Source organism: Lampris incognitus, chromosome 9, assembly GCF_029633865.1.
Source record: "Lampris incognitus isolate fLamInc1 chromosome 9, fLamInc1.hap2, whole genome shotgun sequence".
NCBI lineage: Eukaryota > Metazoa > Chordata > Actinopteri > Lampriformes > Lampridae > Lampris > Lampris incognitus.
Genome location: NC_079219.1, coordinates 51,139,963 through 51,160,880, shown reverse-complemented (window position 1 = coordinate 51,160,880; position 20,918 = coordinate 51,139,963). Strand labels below are relative to the sequence as shown.

General features: G+C 43.9%; 1 protein-coding gene across 2 annotated transcripts in view; it reads left to right on the top strand.

The window, feature by feature from the left end:
• The window catches only part of sema6e (sema domain, transmembrane domain (TM), and cytoplasmic domain, (semaphorin) 6E), a 224,375-nt gene that overhangs the window by 11,821 nt on the left and 191,636 nt on the right, over positions 1–20,918 (top strand). For both annotated transcript variants that reach the window (XM_056285729.1, XM_056285728.1), the window contains exon 2: positions 18,797–18,906. The gene's annotated coding sequence lies outside the window, so the exon portion shown is untranslated. The remainder of the gene's footprint in view (positions 1–18,796; positions 18,907–20,918) is intronic.

Sequence of the window (20,918 nt, the reverse complement as noted above, 5' to 3'; positions counted from 1 at the left end):
TTGCGCGTCAAAATACACCATGAAATATTAAGGGCAAAATCCTCCAAGCAGGGAGAGTGTGTATTTTCACAGCAGTGTGCTTTTGTTTTCGGGATAATGTGCTGTCGGACAAATGGGGCAATTTTTTGGACCGTTGGGGTTTCGTAACAGAGCCGTTGCCTCTGATGGGCCGTCGTTTTGGATTCTGTCTAGCCGGGGCTTCTGGGTTGTGTTTGCTGCAGCCTCTCCTCATAGACCTTACATTAAACTGGGTTCAAATATGTGCATGCGTGGGTGTGTGCGTGTGTGTGTGTGTGTGTGTGTGTGTGTGTGAGACCCATCTGAATGTGTTTGAGGCTGGCTGTGTGCATTAAGGCAATCGTGTTGTTATTAGCGAGTGTTTTTAGCGGTCACCATATGCGAAGCGCGTATCGAGTGTTTGGCTTCGAGGCGCTCCTGGTAAGTCTGCTGGACGACTCGCCGTGCGGTTGTTTTCCTTTTGGTTTTCTCAGAACTCCAGGCTCTCTTCCATCGCATTAAGGCTATTTTTAAACCTGGTGTGTGCAAGCACAGAGCTCTGTGTTTCAGTGTGTGTGTGTGTGTGTGTGTGTGTGTGTGTGTGTGTGTGTGTGTGTGTGTGTGTGTGTGTTGAGGGGTTATGGGACGAGTGGGTGGTAGGGGGGGGAGGTTGACGGCCTCAGTTAGTGTCATGTGAATCCAACCTGCCCCCCCCACACACACACACACGCATACCCCCACCCCCTGCCCCCTCCCAGCTACCCCAAACCCCTCTCATTCCATGGATGTGTGTCACTTTAAACCATGTGTTGACTCAACCGCACAGCTGTGTGTGTGTGTCTGTGTGTGTGTGTGTGTGTGTGTGTGTGTGTGTGTGTGTGTGTGTGTGTGTGTGTGTGTGTGTGTGTGTGTGTGCGTGTGTGTTAGGAAACGATTGTGTAGGTGTGTTTGATGGCTGTTGCACGTTATTGTATGAAATGATTAATGTATTCTGTGATGGTAAACTTAATTCTGCTGAGACACAAACGCAACAGAGTGCCTCCTACACAGTCACACGCACACACACACACATGCACACATGCACTCCTTTCCTCCGGTGCGCTGCATCCTTGTGGGCTTCATTTGGTCCTGCGTTATTGCTTTCCCACATTATCTCCTGCCTCCACAGTCTCGTCCTGAGGGGTGATCGCCGGTGACTGACAGCATTAAAAACGAGTCGAGGTAAACACCAAGTCCTGATATTACCTCAGCGTCACAGCTGGCTAACAGCCAGACGAAAGGAGCGACGAGACAACCCTCACTCACCTCTCGCATGCTGTCAAAAAGCCCACAAAAATGTCCAGAATTAGTTTGACAGCCCTCCCATAGAACGTTTAAATTGGGGAGGCTTTGTATGGGTAAAGTAGCCACAGCTCAAGTACTTATCTATTTATTAATTTTCAGTACTATCTAGTCCAATACCCTGTCACTTATGTTCGATTGGAGCTAAAAATAAAAAAGACTCACCGCTGGCAAGAACTGAACATGGGACTCTCAGCAACCATGATTCCTTGTGTCTACGACTGATGATGGACAAACCACTGTAGTTGCTCTGGAAGCAAAGCTTCTTTTTATCGCCACCAGGTGGCAGCCTGGAGTAGATTATGTGTTTGTTTGCACACGCGCTAATCTCACATACTACTGGACCTTCATTCATTCATTCATCATCAGCCGCTTCTCCTGGGTCAGGTCACGGTGGCAGCAAGCTAAGTAGGGCACTCCAGACGTCCCTCTCCCCAGCAACGCCACCAGCTCCTCCTGGGGCATCCCAAGGCGTTCCCAGGCCAGATTGGACATGTGGTCCCTCCAGTGAGTTCTGGTCTACCCCGGGGTCTCCTCCCAGTTGGATGTGCCTGGAAAACCTCCGCAGGAAGGCGCCCAGTAGGCATCCTAATCAGATGCCTGAACCACCTCAACTGGCTCCTTTCGACGTGAAGGAGCAGCGGCTCTACTCCAAGCTCCCTCTGGATGTCCGAGTTCCTCACCCTATCTCTAAGGCTGAGCCCAGACACCCTATGGAGGAAACTCATTTCAGCCACTTGTATCTGTGATCTCACCCTTTCGGTCACTACCCAAAGCTCATGACCATAGGTGAGGGTTGGAACGAAGACTGACTGGTAAATTGAGAGCTTTGTCTTCCGGCTTAGCTCCCTCTTCACCACAAAGGTTCGGTACAACGTCTGCAATACTGCTGATGCTGCATCAACCTGCCTGTCAATCTCCCACTCCATCCTACCCTCACTCATGAACAAGAACCCAAGATACTTGGAACTCCTTCACTTGAGGCAACGACTCATCCCCAACCTGGAGGCAGCAATCCACCATTTTCTGGTAGAGAACCATGGCCTCAGACTTGCAGGTGCTGACTCTCATCCCGGCCATTTCACACTCAGCTGGACCAGGGTGTGCCGACTTCTGGCATCGCAGACTGGTCCTCGGGGATTGGACGGGACTACTGGACCTATCACCCCAAAATGTTTTGTGCACAGTTATGACTGTATGATTAAGAACCTCTCATGGTTGCAGCGATTCAAAACCTTAGAAAAACTTTTGTTCTCACTACTGCCACTCCCTCTTTTCATTCACTCTCTAGCTCGCTCGACCACGCTACTTTCCATCGCTGCCCGATCTGAGTCAACTTTTTGCATACGTGACTCACATCTATGGTTGAGTCAGACTGTGCAGCGACAGTGTCAAAACCAAAACATTGTGTATTCTGTGGTCTTGAAGGTAAACGAGAAGATGGTATGTCACAAGCCAGCAAATCATTGAATGAATGAATGATGATATATTTTCAACATGTAAATAAGCAGGATATAACATACAGATAAGCCATTGCCAATAATCTGAAGTGATCAACAAATCCACACATCAAACTCGGTGAACAAATCTCCATATGCATCAGATTATTTGTTACATGTTGGAAAAGGAGTAGGAGGAAGTATACACTTATTTTTCCTACCCCTTCTCACCTACTCTTAATTTAATTCAGCTACTATATACATTACAAACTCACTTCCCACTGTACTGTGTAGTTCACATTCAATGCAAGTTGTGCTGCACAATACAAACTCACCTACTCTGAACAATAAGAGAAAAAAACAACACATGGAAACACACCCTAATGTCATGTAGTATGAATAAACGGATCTCAGTGAACAACCCAAATAACCACTCGGTGTCATGGAAAGAAAAATGAAAAAGAAATGTAATAAATGTTGAGCTAAATAAAACTTAGACAGTTAACGCAACTCTTCATTGTCGCTACATCTCTTCATAATCAGTCCTTTGTACTTCTTCTTGAACTGCATAGTGTTTGTACACTGTTTGAGTCCCATGCTCAAACCGTTCCACAATTTTACCCTGAAGATTGAAATGCCCATGCTCTTCAAAGTTTTACCAACACATAATTTCTTGAAGTTTAATTTCCCTCTCAAATTATATTCCCCTTCTCGTTCTGAGTATGTTTTGTATATTACTCGGTGGTACTCGGGTTTCTTGCTTTGGACATTATTTGTACTGTGTTATATTCAACTAAATCCCTGAACTTCAAGGCACTTAACTTTAAAAATAGCTTGTTGGTGTGTTCACCATATCCTACATTGTTAACTATCCTTATGGCTCTTTTTTGTAGTGTACATAATGGTTGTAGGTTGGTTTTGTAGGTGTTACCCCATACTGCCACACAGTAGATCAGATATGGTAAAATAAATGAACAGTACAGAGTGTATAATGATTTATGATCCAGAATGGGTTTTGCTTTTCTCAAGACTGCAGTGCTCCTTGCCAGCTTTGCTCGTACATATGTTATGTGAGGTTTCCAGCAGATTTTGTGGTCTAGTATCACACCTAGGAATTCATTTTCATATACTCTTTCTAGTTGGACATTGTCTATCACTACTATTATTTTGGTGTTTATTTTATAATTTTCAAACAACAAACTTTGTTTTGTCCAGGTTGAAGGATAATTTGTTTTCGTCAAACCACCGTTTTAATTTTTCCATTTCTATTGTAGTCACCTCCCAAAACTGCTGTAAATTCTCACCAGAACAAAATATGTTGATGTCATCTACAAATAAAACAAATCTGAATATTTTTGATATCTTGCATATATAATTCAAGTTCAGAATGAACAGTTTTGGACCTAAAACCGACCCCTGGGGTACACCACAAGTAATATCTGTCCATAACGATTTATGTTTGCCCATCTTTACAAACTGCTGCCTGTTACATAAATAGTTTCTTAGCCAATTCTGCACCACCCCTCTGATACAATACCTTTCCAACTTGTCTATTAATCTATGGTGATCGGTGGTGTCAAAGGCTCTTTTTTTCGATCTAGAAATCTTCCCACAGCAAACTTTTTATGGTCTATTCAATTATTTATTTCTCCAATTTAATTCAATGAACGCCAGAGATGTTGATCTGTTTGTTCGAAACCCATACTGGCTATCGGTCAGCAAATTGTGCTTCTCAATTTGTCTAGTCTAACAGCAAATAGTTTTTCCAGTATTTTGGAGAATTGTGACATAATGAAATTGGTCTGTTGTTTGTTAATTGGTGTCTATCTCCAGTTTTATATAGGGGTATGACTTTTGCGATTTTCATTTTACTTGGAACTTTACCAGACTGAAAGGACATGTTATAGATGTGAGTTAGTGGTTTTCCCACATTTACAAAAAATCTATTGAAGCCATTGACCACATCTTCCATGTTATTTATAGTTTTATCATCTGTGAAGTATTGAGGGCAGCTTGGGCTTCTAGATCCGTTTCTAATAATGCTGTTCAACACACCCCATATACCTTTGGTGTTGTTTTTATTGGTCTGTAAGTTTTTGTTGTAGTATTCCTTCTTGCATATCCTCATAAAGATAGTTAGCTTGTTTTTATATTTTTTTTGTATTTTATTTCTGCTTCAGTGGTTCTGTGCTTTGTGAATTATTTATAGAGCTTATTTTTTATGGCAAGCATTACATAATCCCGTTGTGATCCATGGACTACCTTTATATTTCTTTTTACTGTTGAATTGTTCTGTTGGGCATTTTTTTGTAATATAAGAGTTGAAATATGTTTAGGAATGAATCGTAAGCTTTGTCAGTGTCTTTTTCTTTGTATACTATATTCCAGTTATGTATTAGTAATTCATTTTTGAAAGCATTCATGATTCCTCTGTTCTTACTCTTATATATTTAATATTGTTGGGAACTTTGTTCTTCCTAAAATTACAGTCATACAGTAAAAACTAGTAGATGGTCACTGATGTCATTTATCAAAAGCCCGCTTTCAGTGTTGTCTTCTATAATGTTTATGTATATATTGTCTATTAAGGTGGCACAGTGTGGTGTGATTCTGCTAGGTCACATTGTATTAATGAAGTCTGCCTTATTGTGCTTATTTGGATTTAACAGGTCTATATTGAAATCCCTATATATGAACATACTCTCTTGTGTTGATTTTGAATACTTTTCTTCTATCCAGCCCTTAAATATATCAATATTTGATCCCGGTAATCTGTATATACAATTTAAGATTAGTCTTCTTTTTTCCATACAGATTTCAATTGTGATACATTCCAGCACATCATTGACAGCTGTTGACATAACTTCTACCACGTCATAATTGAGGCTGTTGCTCACATACATACAAAGTAACCCCCCCCCTCCATTTTTCTTCCTCCTGTTGTTATAAGACAATTCGTATCCGACTAACTCAAAGTCAACACCTTTCTCAGTGCTAGTCCATGTTTCAGATATAGCTATTATGTTGAATGGATTCCTGAAGTGACTTAGATATTCGTGGATGCTTTGGAAGTTGGCATTTCGGCTTCTGCTGTTAATGTGGATAACTGAAATCTTATGATCTGAGTTGACCGTCATGTTAAACATCATTCACTGCTGATCTCAGCACAGGAGAACTGGAGGAACACTGGATGAACCAAACATAATTCACCTTATTCACCTTGTGTATAAAAATACAATTCCAAGAGTGGGATTAATCACAGTCACAGCTGGGAATCATCTCAGCAGCTGCAATAAAACATTTCCCATGGCTGAGCTGTTTTTTCCCCGTTGTTTTATGAATAAAAGTCAGGCAGCAGAGCAGCCGTTCACCTTCATTCATTTTATATCATGAAAACCACGATGGTTAAACACATTTGAAGTCTTTTAATAAGGGCTTTGAAATTATGATAGCCTGATCTCTGTCATTTCATGTCAGACTTGGTCACTTTCATGCAAGGGGTGCACCTAGGAGGCTGCACATCCACAGACTGACAGGCAAAACGTTTTATTGGTTAGATTTGTTAGCTTGAGCACTGCATAGTAACCTTTTTTCCATATTTCCAATTTCATTGACTTGGGCAAAAGTCTCATAATGGCAGGGAAAACACTTTTTTTTCTGTCTGTGTCTATTTCCTTTCTCCCGGTAGGAGAAAAAGGTTTGTCGCCAAGTTGGAACACTGGAATAGGGCTGGAGGAGACCTGCACCCTGTTGAGGGCACTCCTCCAGTTCTTCTCTTGTCCTGAATGACTTTTCTTGTGTTTTCATGTTCCCTGGTTTTATGTTTGTTTTACGCGAGGCAATTCCTGCCTGGTTGTTTATTTCTCATTTTAATTCCTTCTGTTTCTTTTATTCAATTATAAGGTGACCACGGCTGACCAGAAAGGCTTATTTTAGTTATATTTATTATGTAAATTCCAGTAAAACATTGCCATGTATTACTTTTCTTGTTTTACTTAAGGAACACTGACAAAGTTTTGAACCCAGTCTCATCCCCAATAAAGTTGACTAGTCATGGGGGGGGGGGGTCAAAGCCGTTTTCACATCCATCTCAGCGGGTCGCTGTTCTGCAGCACCCGCCGGGGCTAAAACCCAAGAGAGCCGCTAACATCTCCATGATGGTTTGAATGGAACATGTTTTGATTTTGACGAGGGAAGTTTTCAACAAGAGAAGTAGATTTAAGTTTTGGTGTGAACCCCATTAGCCGTCTAATGTTAATCCCGTCTCATTGAACTGGTCTCAGACCCCCCCCCCCCACCACCACCACCACCATAAACTTGCAGAAGTCACGCAGGCTGGTATGTGTTAGTTTTTCTGCGGCTTGCTGGTTGGCACCCCTGTGATGTAGAAAATGAATGCCTATTACAGAGAGACTCACTGTGCTCCAGGGAACACGTGCAGAGACACAGGTCAGCTATTGCAGTGAGGTGGGCCATTCACAGGAGAGATCCTTTTTAATTAGGCTATGTTCTTTGATTAACCAGGCAGCATAACGTCTGTGTCTGTTTTTCCAGCACTGCTTTGCTCAGAAAGACTAAGGTAAAATTTCCCTCTTTTAGCTCTGGGGGGTCCCCTACCTCCTATTATATTTCCTCGTTCAGTAAAATCCATTTTTTTCTTTTCTTTCTCTTTCTTTTAGATTTAGCATGAAAATACCCATTGGGGGGATGGGTGGAGGTAAAGGAGAGACAGAGAGAGAGAGAGCGCAAATTAGATTCACTGTGTGCAAGACCCCGTTTATTATCATGCTGAATGCACCATCCGTTAGAGCAATAGTCTGAATTCAGACTTTAATCTCCAATATCATAGACAGGCTGTCATTTGGATAAGGAACACAATAGCAAATTATGGGCTATGTCTTGCTCCTTAGAGTCTGTGATACTGTATAGCGCTAACTGGATCTGTCTCCGATGTAATTATGCTGTGCTAATTTCGGGCCCTCTGTGCCTACTATGACCAAAGTTTGGCATCGCAGCCTTTGCAGTATCACGGGGTTTGGGGACAGTAAAATACAAGTGAATATATTTTTTTCTCACCCGCAGCAAAGTGTGAGATTCATCCTATGATTTCTATTTCTGTCTCTGTCTCTCTTTCTCGGGGGTGGGCAGTGTGGTTTCTGGTCAGAGTGGGGCGGATGTCACCTCTGTCCTCCCCCAACATGAACCCTTTGTCTCCATCAGAGCAGACGCCAGTCGGCACAGACAAATCTCTGACTCTCTGAGGAGACCCCCCCCTCTTCACTCCCTGATGAGGTCAGAGGTCATAAGTTAAAGCAGGGGTTGTGGGTGGTTGGTGTGACCTGAATACTGATTGATTTTCTTCGGTGGGCGTCAAGGGAGTGAGTGAGTTCGGGAGGGAGGGGGCTGGTTTTCATGGTGGCGGGGGGCGGGTAAGGAGGTCAAGTCATTTGGCCCCTTACCCCATGTTGAGATGTAAACTGAGGGAATGTAGTACAAAGGAATGGGGGGGGGGGCTCATAGTCACAACATGTCTGACTCCTCTGCTTGATATGCGCACCTCTCCACGGGTGTGTGTTTTCACTTTTCCTGAAACAAGACGCCGGGCCACATGTTCTCCTGGACAGTGGAGGCAAGATGAGGGGCTGGAGGGGAGAGGTCAGCTCTTCGGTCCATCTGCCAGATGACTGCCAGCTTGTTGGCATTTGGCGTAATAGGAAGAGGCCGCACTTGTCATTCTCTTCACCGGACTGTGTAGCTGCTGTTCAGAGGATTCATCCAACACTGTCCTGTGTGAATATTGGCACACAAAAATAAATCCAAAATGGATAGTGAAGTTTTTGACTTAGTGGGCTGTTCACAAATAACACTAATTATAATAATCCATAAAATGATCAGATTGTTTAACAAGTCTTTAAGCCAGTCTCTTCGATGCTGTCTGCATGAGGTCTCTATACGAGCCTGGACCTTTCACCCTAACGGGACTCTGTGGATGCCGGGGGGGAAAAGACATTACAGATCTAGAAATCTTTGCTGTTGCCTAAACTCAGAGTTTTTTGAATACAGTAGAAGGAAAAAAACGCTGTTTGCATGAGTTGGACTAATTGAATTTGAATACCTATAACAAGATAAACAGTAAAGTGGTCTTGATGCTATTTTGAGGCTTTGCGGAGGTTTTATTGCCAGGGGTTCTTGAATCTTTGGAAAAGCAGCTGCAGCCATGATCATCATATGAATCTTAGTCTTGGAGGCAATGTGTTTCAGGGGCCTGTTTTATGAAAATACGGTTTGTTGCTGAAAGCAACTAAGCCCCCTCCCCCCTTCAGAACTGCTGATATTTCTTGATATTTGAGTAGTGGTTTAGGAGTCACGGGGTTAGTTTTAATGTTCTGCCAGAGGAAAACCATAATTATGTATAAAAAGTTGGTTCTTATCCTGCCCTAATCCAATGTCTGCAGCAAACAGATTGCCATTTAAATGTTTGCCATCTCCTCCAGTGAAACAGAAAGGTCACAAATGAAGCAGAACAAAAAAAAAAAAATCATCAGCACCCTCAAACCTGAAAATGTTCCTCTCAGGGAATTTGCCCCATGATATATCAAGCAATCTTGTTTTTCACTTGAAGAGGCGCCAAACTTTTAAAGGCATTGTTTTGTCCTTCAGCTGAACCCTGAAGTACGGGAGACATTCACATTCAGGCATTTGTGGCCGACGTGCTCATTAAGAACGACTTGCAGTGACTGCAGCCGTCGAGCCGGCATCTATTCCCAGATTAGCAACACTTTTAGGACACCAGAAGGACCGAGATAAAAGGTCGGAGCCCGAAGGAAAAGGTAGTGAAATCAGTAAGACTGGCAAATTAGGTTTTTTTTTATAGGTGATGACATGCAGTGTCATGGTCCTGATGTAAGAGATGATACCAGGAAGCTGCTTAACCCTGAGCCTGGGTCCACATGCTGCAGCCCGGGGCTTGTTCTGTCGCGGGGGGGGGGGGGGGGTCACTTCTAATCTTTGCTCAGAATTATCTAAACTAGAAGAGTGCACTCAGTGCAGATCCCCGTCAGGCGTGTCTCCCCTTCTCCGAAGCTCGGACATGGAGACAAACCAGCCCCTTCTTTTCACGCACCGGGATGCGTGACTCACATCTATGGTTGACTCAGATTGGTCAGCGGCACTTCTGTTTTGACCGCAGCCTAAAGGAAGTTGTTCCTTTATAACTTTAGCATTTTTTTTTTTTGATGATCAAAATTCTTTTGATAACTTTTGATGATGTCACTTCCCGATCTGAGATGTGAGTCGTGCACGCATGCTGCTCAGTTGACTTAGCTCGTGCAGCGAGCGAGAGCAGCGATGGTCAAGCGAGCTAGAAAGTGAATGAAGAGAGGGAGCAGGAAAACTTTGTGACTCACTAAAACCAGAGTTTGTTCATCATATAGTATAGTCATACCTGCACACACACACACACAAGAAAAAGAAGCAGGCCGATAGGTCCAGTAGTATGAAAAATTAGCCGTGGAAACACACACACACACACACACACACACACACACACACACACACACACACACACACACACACACACACACACACACACGACAAGATACTATATCCCCTCCCAGGCCAGGCTACTGCCTGGTGGGCATAATGTACCCTCTCATAGTACCAGGTGGGTGGAGGTTGCCATGTAGCTCAATAGATTGAATTTTGCAGCATTAAAATAATTACTAGGGAGTAGTCAAAAGTTGGTGTATAATAAACTTTTATGTAATGGACAACTGACATGAGAAGAGCTTCCCTACTGTGGAGAAAGAAATCCAGTCCATCTGCTGCATCAGGCTTGTCAAAACAAATAGAAACTACTTAGCATAAATGGTGTAATCCAGACCTGATGGTTCTCTTGTACCTTCCTTCCCATGTTTTTTCAACATATGCTGACGGGTTTACAAAGCTCTGACATCATCTTTGATTTGACTGCCTAGCACCCATTTACTAGGACGGCACGATTATGACCAAAATGACAGTCACGATTATCCTGCTTAATACTGCAATCACGCGCAATCATCACGGTTATTCATCCATTTTGGTGAACAGAATTGTTTTATTGAGCATTTTAAATCATCAGGAAACTGCCTTCACACCCACAATGTATTTTATAAACCTATAAATAAATAAACATTCAAGTGCAGCAGTGGCTCAGAAGGCAGAGCAGGGTTGTCTGGAGGGTTGCCGGTTCGAACCTCGGCTCCCCCTGGCAAAAATGTGGTGTCCTTGAGCAAGGCACCGAACCCCTAAATGCTGCTGATGAGCTGGTTGTTACCTTGCGTGGGTCACATCCATCGGCGTGTGAGTGTATGCGGTAAATATGCGAGGCAATAATTTTAAAGCGCTTTGGAAAAAAGTGCTATATATACACACACACACACACACACATATACATATATATATATATATATATATACACTCACCACCCACTTTATTAGGCACACCTGTCCAACTGCTCGTTAACGCAAATTTCTAATCAGCCAATCACATGGCAGCAACTCAATGCATTTATGCATGTAGACATGGTCAAGACGATCTGCTGCAGTTCAAACCGAGCATCAGAATGGGGAAGAAAGGTGATTTAAGTGACTTTGAACGTGGCATGGTTGTTGGTGCCAGACGGGCTGGTCTGAGTATTTCAGAAACTGCTGATCTACTGGGATTTTCACACACAACCATCTCTAGGTTTACAGAGAATGGTCCGAAAAAGAGAAAATATCCAGTGAGCGGCAGTTCTGTGGGCGAAAATGCCTTGTTGATGCCAGAGGTCAGAGGAGAATGGCCAGACTGGTTCGAGCTGATAGAAAGGCAACAGTAACTCAAATAACCACTCATTACAACCGAGGTATGCAGAAGAGCATCTCTGAACGCACAACACGTCGAACCTTGAGGCAGATGGGCTACAGCAGCAAAAGACCACACCGGGTGCCACTCCTGTCAGCTAAGAACAGGAAACTGAGGCTACAATTCGCACAGGCTCACCAAAATTGGACAATAGAAGATTGGAAAAACGTTGCCTGGTCTGATGAGTCTCGATTTCTGCTGCGACATTTGGATGGTAGGGTCAGAATTTGGCGTCAACAACATGAAAGCATGAATCCATCCTGCCTTGTATCAACGGTTCAGGCTGGTGGTGGTGGTGTAATGGTGTGGGGGATATTTTCTTGGCACACTTTGGGCCCCTTAGTACCAATTGAGTATCGTGTCAACGCCACAGCCTACCTGAGTATTGTTGCTGACCATGTCCAGCCCTTTATAACCACAGCGTTCCCATTTTCTGATGGCTACTTCCAGCAAGATAACGCGCCATGTCATAAAGCTCGAATCATCTCAGACTGGTTTTTTGAACATGACAATGAGTTCACTGTACTCAAATGGCCTCCGGGGTCACCAGATCTCAATCCAATAGAGCACCTTTGGGATGTGGTGGACCGGGAGATTCGCATCATGGATGTGCAGCCGACAAATCTGCAGCAACTGCGTGATGCTATCATGTCAATATGGACCAAACTCTCTGAGGAGTGTTTCCAGTACCTTGTTGAATCTATGCCACGAAGGATTAAGGCAGTTCTGAAGGCAAAAGGGGGTCCAACCCGGTACTAGCAAGGTGTACCTAATAAAGTGGCCAGTGAGTGTATATATATATATATATATATATATGCATTCCGTTATTCCATTCACCATTTAAATGTATAAATCTTCAAATTAAGATACTTTCTCCACACCAGAGCAAGCTAAAAAATCGCCTCTGGTTGTGATCAGGTAGTTGTGGAAACCAAAATCGAAATCGTGGTTAATATATGATTAGTTGTGCAGCCCTACCAATTACTGACTCAACATAAAGGGCAACCCGCAGGTGTGATGAGAATCCATCAATCCATCCATCCATACTCTGTGCTTCAGTAAGGCGAACGAGCAGAACACACATCCAGTGCGGTGGTCCAGAGACTGACTCGATTACATACTCGAGCAATGGCTCCAAGTTGTAGTTTTTCCAGGTTTTTCCATATTGTCAAATAGTTTTTTTATGTTGAGTTGGTGCCCAGGCTGGACTGCACTACTCTAGCAATGGAATAATTTCTATTTAATCATTCTCCTCTCTGTCGGAGCAGATTATTCCGGCACAACTAGCTCCAAACTCCTCTGAATTTTCCTGCCCCTTTTTTGTGTGTTTGAAAATGTTGTTTTGAGTAATTTTTCTCATATTTACTGAGAGACGTTTGCAAAGAGCAATCTGGAAATGAGATGCACCCCCCCCCCTGTCCACTGTATTACGGGAAGACCAATCACCGTGTCATGTTGCTGGCCTCTAAAAGTCCAGCCTGACCAGGAGTTCACAGCCCTGCCGCGTTCCCCGCCCAGCCGAACCACTTCTAAATGGCACCAATCAAAACTGATGCGGGATTTATCATGGTTTGAACAGTTGGCCAAAAACACTACCAAATCTGCTTTTTTACTTCTTCATAAAGAAACCCAGGAGGAGAAAAACGGACTCTCGTAATCTACCTGCATTTAGGGGTAATTTGTAGTCTGGGAACTTTCAGTTCCTCTGATAGATAATCACGAATTTCTGTTCTTTCTGGACTGGAATTTGGTTCCCACTCAACAAAAGCCCTTATCAGGCTTTTCTTTTTTCTCTTTGTTTTAGATTTTGTGTTTTTACTTTCCCCCAGACTGAGCTGTAGCTGCAGAGCTGATGTATTAGGCTTCCTTCTGATGGTAAAACACAAGCGGTCATCGATCAACATTTCACTTTATACCAGAGAAAACAGGAAAATAACAGCACTCTGCTGGCAGCCCAATGCCTCATGCCATCTCAAATAAGCTGTTATTGATACACAATGAAACTGATGTTCTTACCTTTCCCCTGCGGTAGCCCCCCCCCCCCATAAAATGGAGGAGGCAGCCATTGCACTGGAGAACATGGAGAAGGAAAACAAGCTGAAGAGCTGGCTTCGTTTTAACCTTAAGTGAACCGTCACCAGCATGTGGCTTCCAGCTGGCCTCCGCTGTTCCGCAGCTCTTCGCCGGCTGAGCTGCTCACTATATGCCAGGCTTAAGGTCAAAACCCCCATCATCGGCGTTTGTCAGAATAAGTCTTTGTGGAGGTGAGGATCAAAGTTGAGCCACCCCCCCCCTTCCCAGATCTCTCTAGAAAAAAGAGATGGATTAACCATAATTGTGTTGCTTTTAGATACAGATAACTAAAGCCAAAAAAAGACTTAATTGCAATTTGGTATTGTGTAACTGTAGGGGAATTTTCCAGAACAATGAGTTTCTGAAATGTTAATTAAGAATGATGGCTTTTGTGTTTAAAATGTATTTTTTTTCTGGTCTTGTGCAGCGGTGGCAGCCCTCTTCATATCAAACCTGTGAACTACCAGACATTTTACTGACACCACATCATGGGACGGGAATCGTATTGTGACACATTGTCATTCACAACCCCAACTTGATGCAATCCCTTGTGGAATTATTGCTGGAATGTTCCTTTTGGATTACCCTTTTTTATACATAGTTTAATTCAAAACTAATCAGTGGCAGCAGGACAGTGAGAATGACACTGCCACATTTTCCAGGTACCATCTTCTCTATAAAGGGTTTTTTTTCTTTTAAATTAAGCCCGACAAAGTTGTCAAGTAATTATTGAAAAGTTTGCTTGGCTGTATTGTTCTATTCAGGTTATTGGGCAGTCGAAGGGAAGCTGGTAAAGAAGTTTCTTTTGTATTGCTGTGCAGAATGAGCCCTGTGGTTTATAGTTAGCTCTGTGACGTTATAGTATGCTGTTCATTTAGCATTGTAAAAGTAGCCTAAATTGATGGCGAACTAGTTTTATCTCTAATGTTCAAAGTTTGATGTTTTAATTTGAAGTACTCCAGGCAATCAAAATCGGCAGTCCTAGTACTGTGTGGAGCTACAGCATGAATACTCCTGACTACAGGCGCCGAGCAGTGGAGCAAATGCACTCCCGTTATTCAGTTAGGGGGAGTAAGTTATGGTTTTGGGCGGCACGGTGGCTAGTGCAGTTGCTTCACAGCAAGAAGGTCCTGGGATCGGGCCCCGGGATAGTCCAACCTTGGGGGTCATCCCGGTTTGTCTTCTGTGTGGAGTTTGCGTGTTCTCCCCGTGTCTGCGTGGGTTTTCTCCGGGTGCTCCGGTTTCCTCCCACAGTCCAAAGACATGTAGATCAGGTGAATTGGCCGTACTAAATTGTCCCTAGGTGTGTGTGTGTGTGTGTGTGTGTGTGTGTGTGTGTGTGTGTGTGTGTGTGTGTGTGTGTGTGTGTGTGTGTGTGTGTGTGTGTGTGTGTGTGGTGGCCTGTCCAGGGTGTCTCCCCGCCTGCTGCCCAATGGCTGCTGGGATAGGCTCCAGCATCCCCGCAACCCTGAGAGCAGGATAAGCGGTTCGGATAATGGAGTGATGGAAGTTATGGTTTTGCTACCCCTCTTTTTGTCTTTTTTTTTTTTGTTTTGGGATTTTTTTTTCTCTCCTCAAAATGTATCCGGCCAATTAGCCCATTCTTCTGAGCCGTGCTGGTCGCTGCTCCACCCCCTCTGCCGATCCGGGGAGGGCTGCAGACTACCACATGCCTCCTCCGATACATGTGGAGCTGCCAGCCGCTTCTTTTCACCTGACAGTGAGGAGTTTTGCCAGGGGGATATAGTGTGTGGGAGGATCACACCATTCCCCCCAGACCCCCCCCCCCACTCCCAAACAGGCGCCTCGACCGACCAGAGGAGGCGCTAGTGCAGCGACCAGGACACATACCCACATCTGGTTTCCCACCCACAAACACAGCCAATTGTGTCTGTAGGGACGCCCGACCAAGCCGGAGGTAACATGGGGATTCGAACCGCCGATCCCCATGTTGGTATGCAGCAGAATAGACCGCCATGCCACCCGAATGCCCTTGTCTTTTTAAAAATAAACGTATCATCATACAGTCCCCACAATCAGGTGATTATATTTAAACAGCCTATATCAATGATCATTTTGCCATTTTTCGCAACTGATAAAAACAAATTAAAAAAACTACACCTTTGCGGACCACCCTTTGAGTTGGTTCAGTCGAACCTCTCTCTGATCATTTGCCGCAGCTGCTTTGGCTGTCAGTCTGTCAATCCACAGAGGACTCTGACTGTTTACAAAGGTGAGAAACATGCCTTTTAGCTTAACTGCAATCCTTGACTGGAAATAGAACATAGGAAAAGACAGGCTAGTGTAATTTCAATGAACCTGCTTGACCAATTGACTCCATTCAAACCTTAAATTAGCTACTGTCGCCGAAATGCCAATTTGCGAATCAATGTTGGCTAACTTTGCCAGGCAGCCCACCCACTTAACGTTAGCTCAGAAAGGATTCGGCTGAGGAGATGGTACGTTCGCCAAGGAGCCCAATCAGATTCGGCTCTTAAGTGTGACATGGCCTGCTACCTCTCGCACATTGACAGTGAGACTCATGCTGTTGACCCTTTTCATACACTCTCACACCACACATCCATTTTCTCACGCAGCAGGGGTGGAGCTAGACATTGTAAAGATTCAGGGCTTAGCTCAAACCTAGGGGGGTCTGGGGCATGCTCCCCGGGGAGATTTTTTTACAGCAGCTTTATGCACTATTTTTCAAGCCATGTGAGATAGTAGAATGCCTAAAAATCTGTGCATCATTTGGGTAAAACATGATGGTTGCCCAGGAAAAAAAAAATGATGAAATGATGATGAAAAAAGATGAAAAGAAGATTAAATGCATATCTTATTCTCTTACATTTACTCCTGGCACCTCTGCTCTCCTTTACTCCTCTGTTCTTCACCCGTTTATTCTCATCACATTTTCATCTCTTGTCTCTGAACCTTTGGGCAAGCTTCTCTAAAATGTGTGTGGGGGGGGCGAGCTACTGGTAGCTTGCAAGTCACATGTTGGAGAGCCCCTTGAGCTAACATTAGCTAGCGAACTACCTGTAGCTAATGTTAGGTAGCTAGGCAGCAATTCATATTTGGCTTGTCGCCTCGCCAACTCACTGCTACTAGCCTAAGTGTTACAACAGTGGATTCATAAACCTGAAACGTCTGTCCACGGTTCACTGGCTGATGCTGATGCTACTGAACCACTTTCTGTGGATGGTGGCCGAGGTTGACTCATCATGAAAAACTTCCCTAAGGCTATATTCCATGAGCTAGTTTGCTAGCTTTTTCTCGATTTGAGACTAGGTTGCAGGTGAAGGAGAGCCTGGAGAGGTGGAGGTATGCACTGGAGAGAAGAGGAATGAAAGTCAGTAGGTGCAAGACGGAATACATATGCATGAATGAGAGGGAGGACAGTGGAATGGTGAGGATACAAGGAGTAGATGTGACAAAGGCGTATGAGTTTAAATACCTGGGGTCAACTGTCCAAAGTAATGGGGAGTGCAGAAGAGAGGTGAAGAAGAGAGTGCAGGCAGGGTCGAGTGGGTGGAGAAGAGTGTCAGGAGAGATTTGCGACAGAAGGGTACCAGCAAGAGTTAAAGGAAAGCTTTACAAGATGGTTGTGAGACCAGCTATGTTGTATGGTTTGGAGACAGTGGCACTGATGAAAAGACAGGAGGTGGAGCTGGAGGTGGCAGAGTTGAAGATGCTAAGATTTTCATTGGGAGTGACAGAAAAGAACAGGATTAGGAACGGTTATATTAGAGGGACAGCTCAGGTTGGACGGTTTGGAGACGAAGTAAGAGAAGCAAGATTGAGATGGCTTGGGCATGTGTGGAGAAGAGATGCTGGGTTTATTGGGAGAAGGATGGTGAATATGGAGCTGCCAAAAAAGCAGCTGAAAACGTGGCAGGCCAAGGAGGAGGTTTATGGATGTGGTGAGGGAGGAAGATGCAGAGGACAGGAAGAGATGGAAACGGATGATCCGCTGTGGCGATCCCTAACGGTAGCAGGCGAAAATAGTTGTAGTAGTTGAAGTTGGGCCATATGCACGTTCGGTAGTCCTATAACTTGCAGGCCATTAATTATGGAGTGAAGACGGGTAGCCTATAGGCTGCAGTGTTTCAGTAAAATTAGATTTTCACATTTTAGTGTTAATTCTAGTGGCAAAACTACTTGCAAACAGGTAGTTTTGCCAGCACTACTTGTTTGCAAAGTTGGCAAATTACTTTATTTAGGTCCTTTGGCTTGCTGGTTGTGTCCGGTTTAAACCAAAATAATCCCAAATAGGTGATTTTGTGTTCTTTTTTACAATGAGTTTTGTCTTTAAGATTTTTGGGTGTTGTTTATTTATTATCTGCTTTAGCTTTTCCAACTTTTTGTACACAGATATGGTAATAATAATGGTTCAAAATGATGTGAAATTGTATATTTTTTTGAAAAACATAAAATGTTCTTGCTGGATGATCCCCCCCCCAAAACTCCCCATTATATATGTGCACCTAAATCTTTCACAAACCTTGGGGAAATGGTGGAATTTTGAGCTATTCTGACACGCGTGAATGCAGGCCGGCATCATGTGCTACTGGAGATACACAACCGCACCACTGTAAAATAAATTCTAGGGGAAACCCTGATGCAGGCTTGGTTTTCATTGCATCCTCAATCTAACTAGTCTAGACTAGTACAGGTGGCTGTTTCTTGGCTTAATCCAAGAGGCCAGGTTGTGTAGAAATGCAGGAAATTTGTTAAATTTCAAAAATTTTCTCCAGGACCCCCCCACCAATTATGTATCTTTCCTAGTTTGCTCCCCCATTTTAAAACATAACCAGGCACCCATGCTCCTAACATAAATGTATAACAAGAAAAAGATCGAAATTTAGAAATGTATACCTGATGTTGGCCGAGGGATTTGATTGACACACCTCTCTTAAAACCTTAAACTACAGTTTAAAACTTGGATGGTATTATTGTGCATAGGGAAAAAGGCATTATGCTGAATGCTGACTCTCGGCTGCTCTTTATTCTTCCTCTTTCCCTCCGCAGACATGATATATTTATTTCTGTTTCCCCCACAGAACGACTCTTGGATTTCTTCACTCCTAGCAGTGGCCTTTACCTGCTTGTGTCAGTCTGCTTTCCTTACCTCTTGATGCATCACTCCAGTGGGTGTTTTTTAAATGCTAAGGTAAGAATGTGATTTATTCTATAACAGATGCAACATATTTAAGATGTCGCTGTAACTAATGGTTATGATCACCTGTTTCTGATAGCCACAGATGCACTTTTCAGCGTTCCATCAAATGCCTTGTTCATAGATACTTCGGCAGTCCGTTGAAAACGATGATGATTGTGATGTAGTTTAAGCTCGGCTAGCACGCCTGTGGGCCATCAGGCCCGCATTAGAGTGACAATATCGTCCACATTTGTCACAGACGAATGTTGTTTGAGTCGGTCTGTTACTAGCTCTACTCGCAAGTGCTTTTCCCATTGAGATCTCCTCACATCACGCCTTGCACAGTAGTTAAGACTGTCGGTGTTGTGCCCCCGCCGAACAGTCTCTCTGGACCTTAGAACCTATTCCTAAGCGGTGCACCTAGTGCAACAGGCTCAGTAGATAAAGAGTTTGCCCCACAGTGACGGCTTACTTGTCAAGTGATGCCATCCATTGACCAACAGAGTGGTTCCTCTGCATGCCATCTGATGTTTGTGCTGTTGGTCTGATAGGGCTCATGATCCTATTGGGCTCTGCTGCCGCAAACGCCATCGAGTGCCCTGCTGCCAGCGCCTTCTTGGATTTGAATTCGGAGTTACCTTCCCCTAGCCTTTCCCTAAAGAGGCAAATCTACAGGGCAGTAGAAACAGATGCAGATAGTACCATCTATTGTCATAATGGTAGCAGCAAAGGTTGACCTGACTTGGCACTATTTAACCTATAGCTGGGGGCTGGTTCGTGGGCATCAGGGAATATCCACACACCGGTGGGCCTGCGTACCGCATGTCTAGGGGCCAGACCTCCTCTGAGTCCTTTGTAGTTCAACCGGGGTCCATGGTGTACCCAGTTACCATGTGTCGCCATTAAGAGGCACTACATAGGGCTTGCTGTTGGAGAGGCTATGTACTGGCAGGGAGAGACTTACGTGTTCAGCTCGCCTGTTCGCATTTCTGCTAGCCAGCGGTGAAGGTTGAGAGTGAAGACGTGACAGATACAGAACACTACACCAACACACTAGACGCTTCCCAACAACCCGACTTCTTACACAAGAATGTCAGACACACATAGTAATATAACTGAGCATGGCCTGCTTTTAGGAGTAGACAGACTAATTAATGGACTATGAGAAAATATGGTTGCTTAGGCAGCTTTTAAATATCATTTATTCATGTAAATGTAATCCTCAATCAAATATTACCAACTACTCTCAGCAACATCTTGTAAAGAATGTACCCTTGAGCTCATTTGTACATAGACCCTATTAGCTTGAAGTCTGTTTAAATATGAGTTAAGGCACTGCTTTATGGGTATTATAAGGGGTTATGTAACGTATGATATGGAGTTGTCCACCACAATATCTGAGATAAAGTTGAAACGAAGCCTTCAGTAAAGGAGCAAGTTCAAGAGAGTCATATTGTATTAGTTTGTAAAAGGAATAGTATTGACTGGTGGAGTTTTTTGTTTTTGTTTTTTTTTTGGCTCAAAAATAATTTCTTATCTCTTTGACACTGGATGAAATCTTGTTTCTCGAGAAGACGAAAAAAATACAGGAGTCTAATTAATAAGCACTTTGACTCCTGTGCCCCTTTTGGGTCATGGGACAGGGTTTGGATCAATTTCATTGTCCTTGTGGGTTGTGAAACTTGTTTGCTACACAAACAGCCCCACCAACAATGTGAAAATCGCCAGAATTGCAAGTCTCGAGGTCTTTGTGTGTCAGGGGTAATGCATTGCTTACGGTGCTGGTGGTTGACTCAGTAACCACTCATCTGTCAAGCTGGTAACAGGACAGGAATCAGCTCAGACACCAGCAGTCTCAGTGAAGACCCGTTGCGTCTGGTCTGGACAGTAGAGGACGGGGCCACGGTCCTCCTATGACAGGCCGCCTCATGGGACATTTGGAAACAGATTGCTGGCCAGATGCGGGCCAACTGTGACCTTGATGTGTAACCGAATGAAACTTGAAAAATGTCTCAAAAAGAATT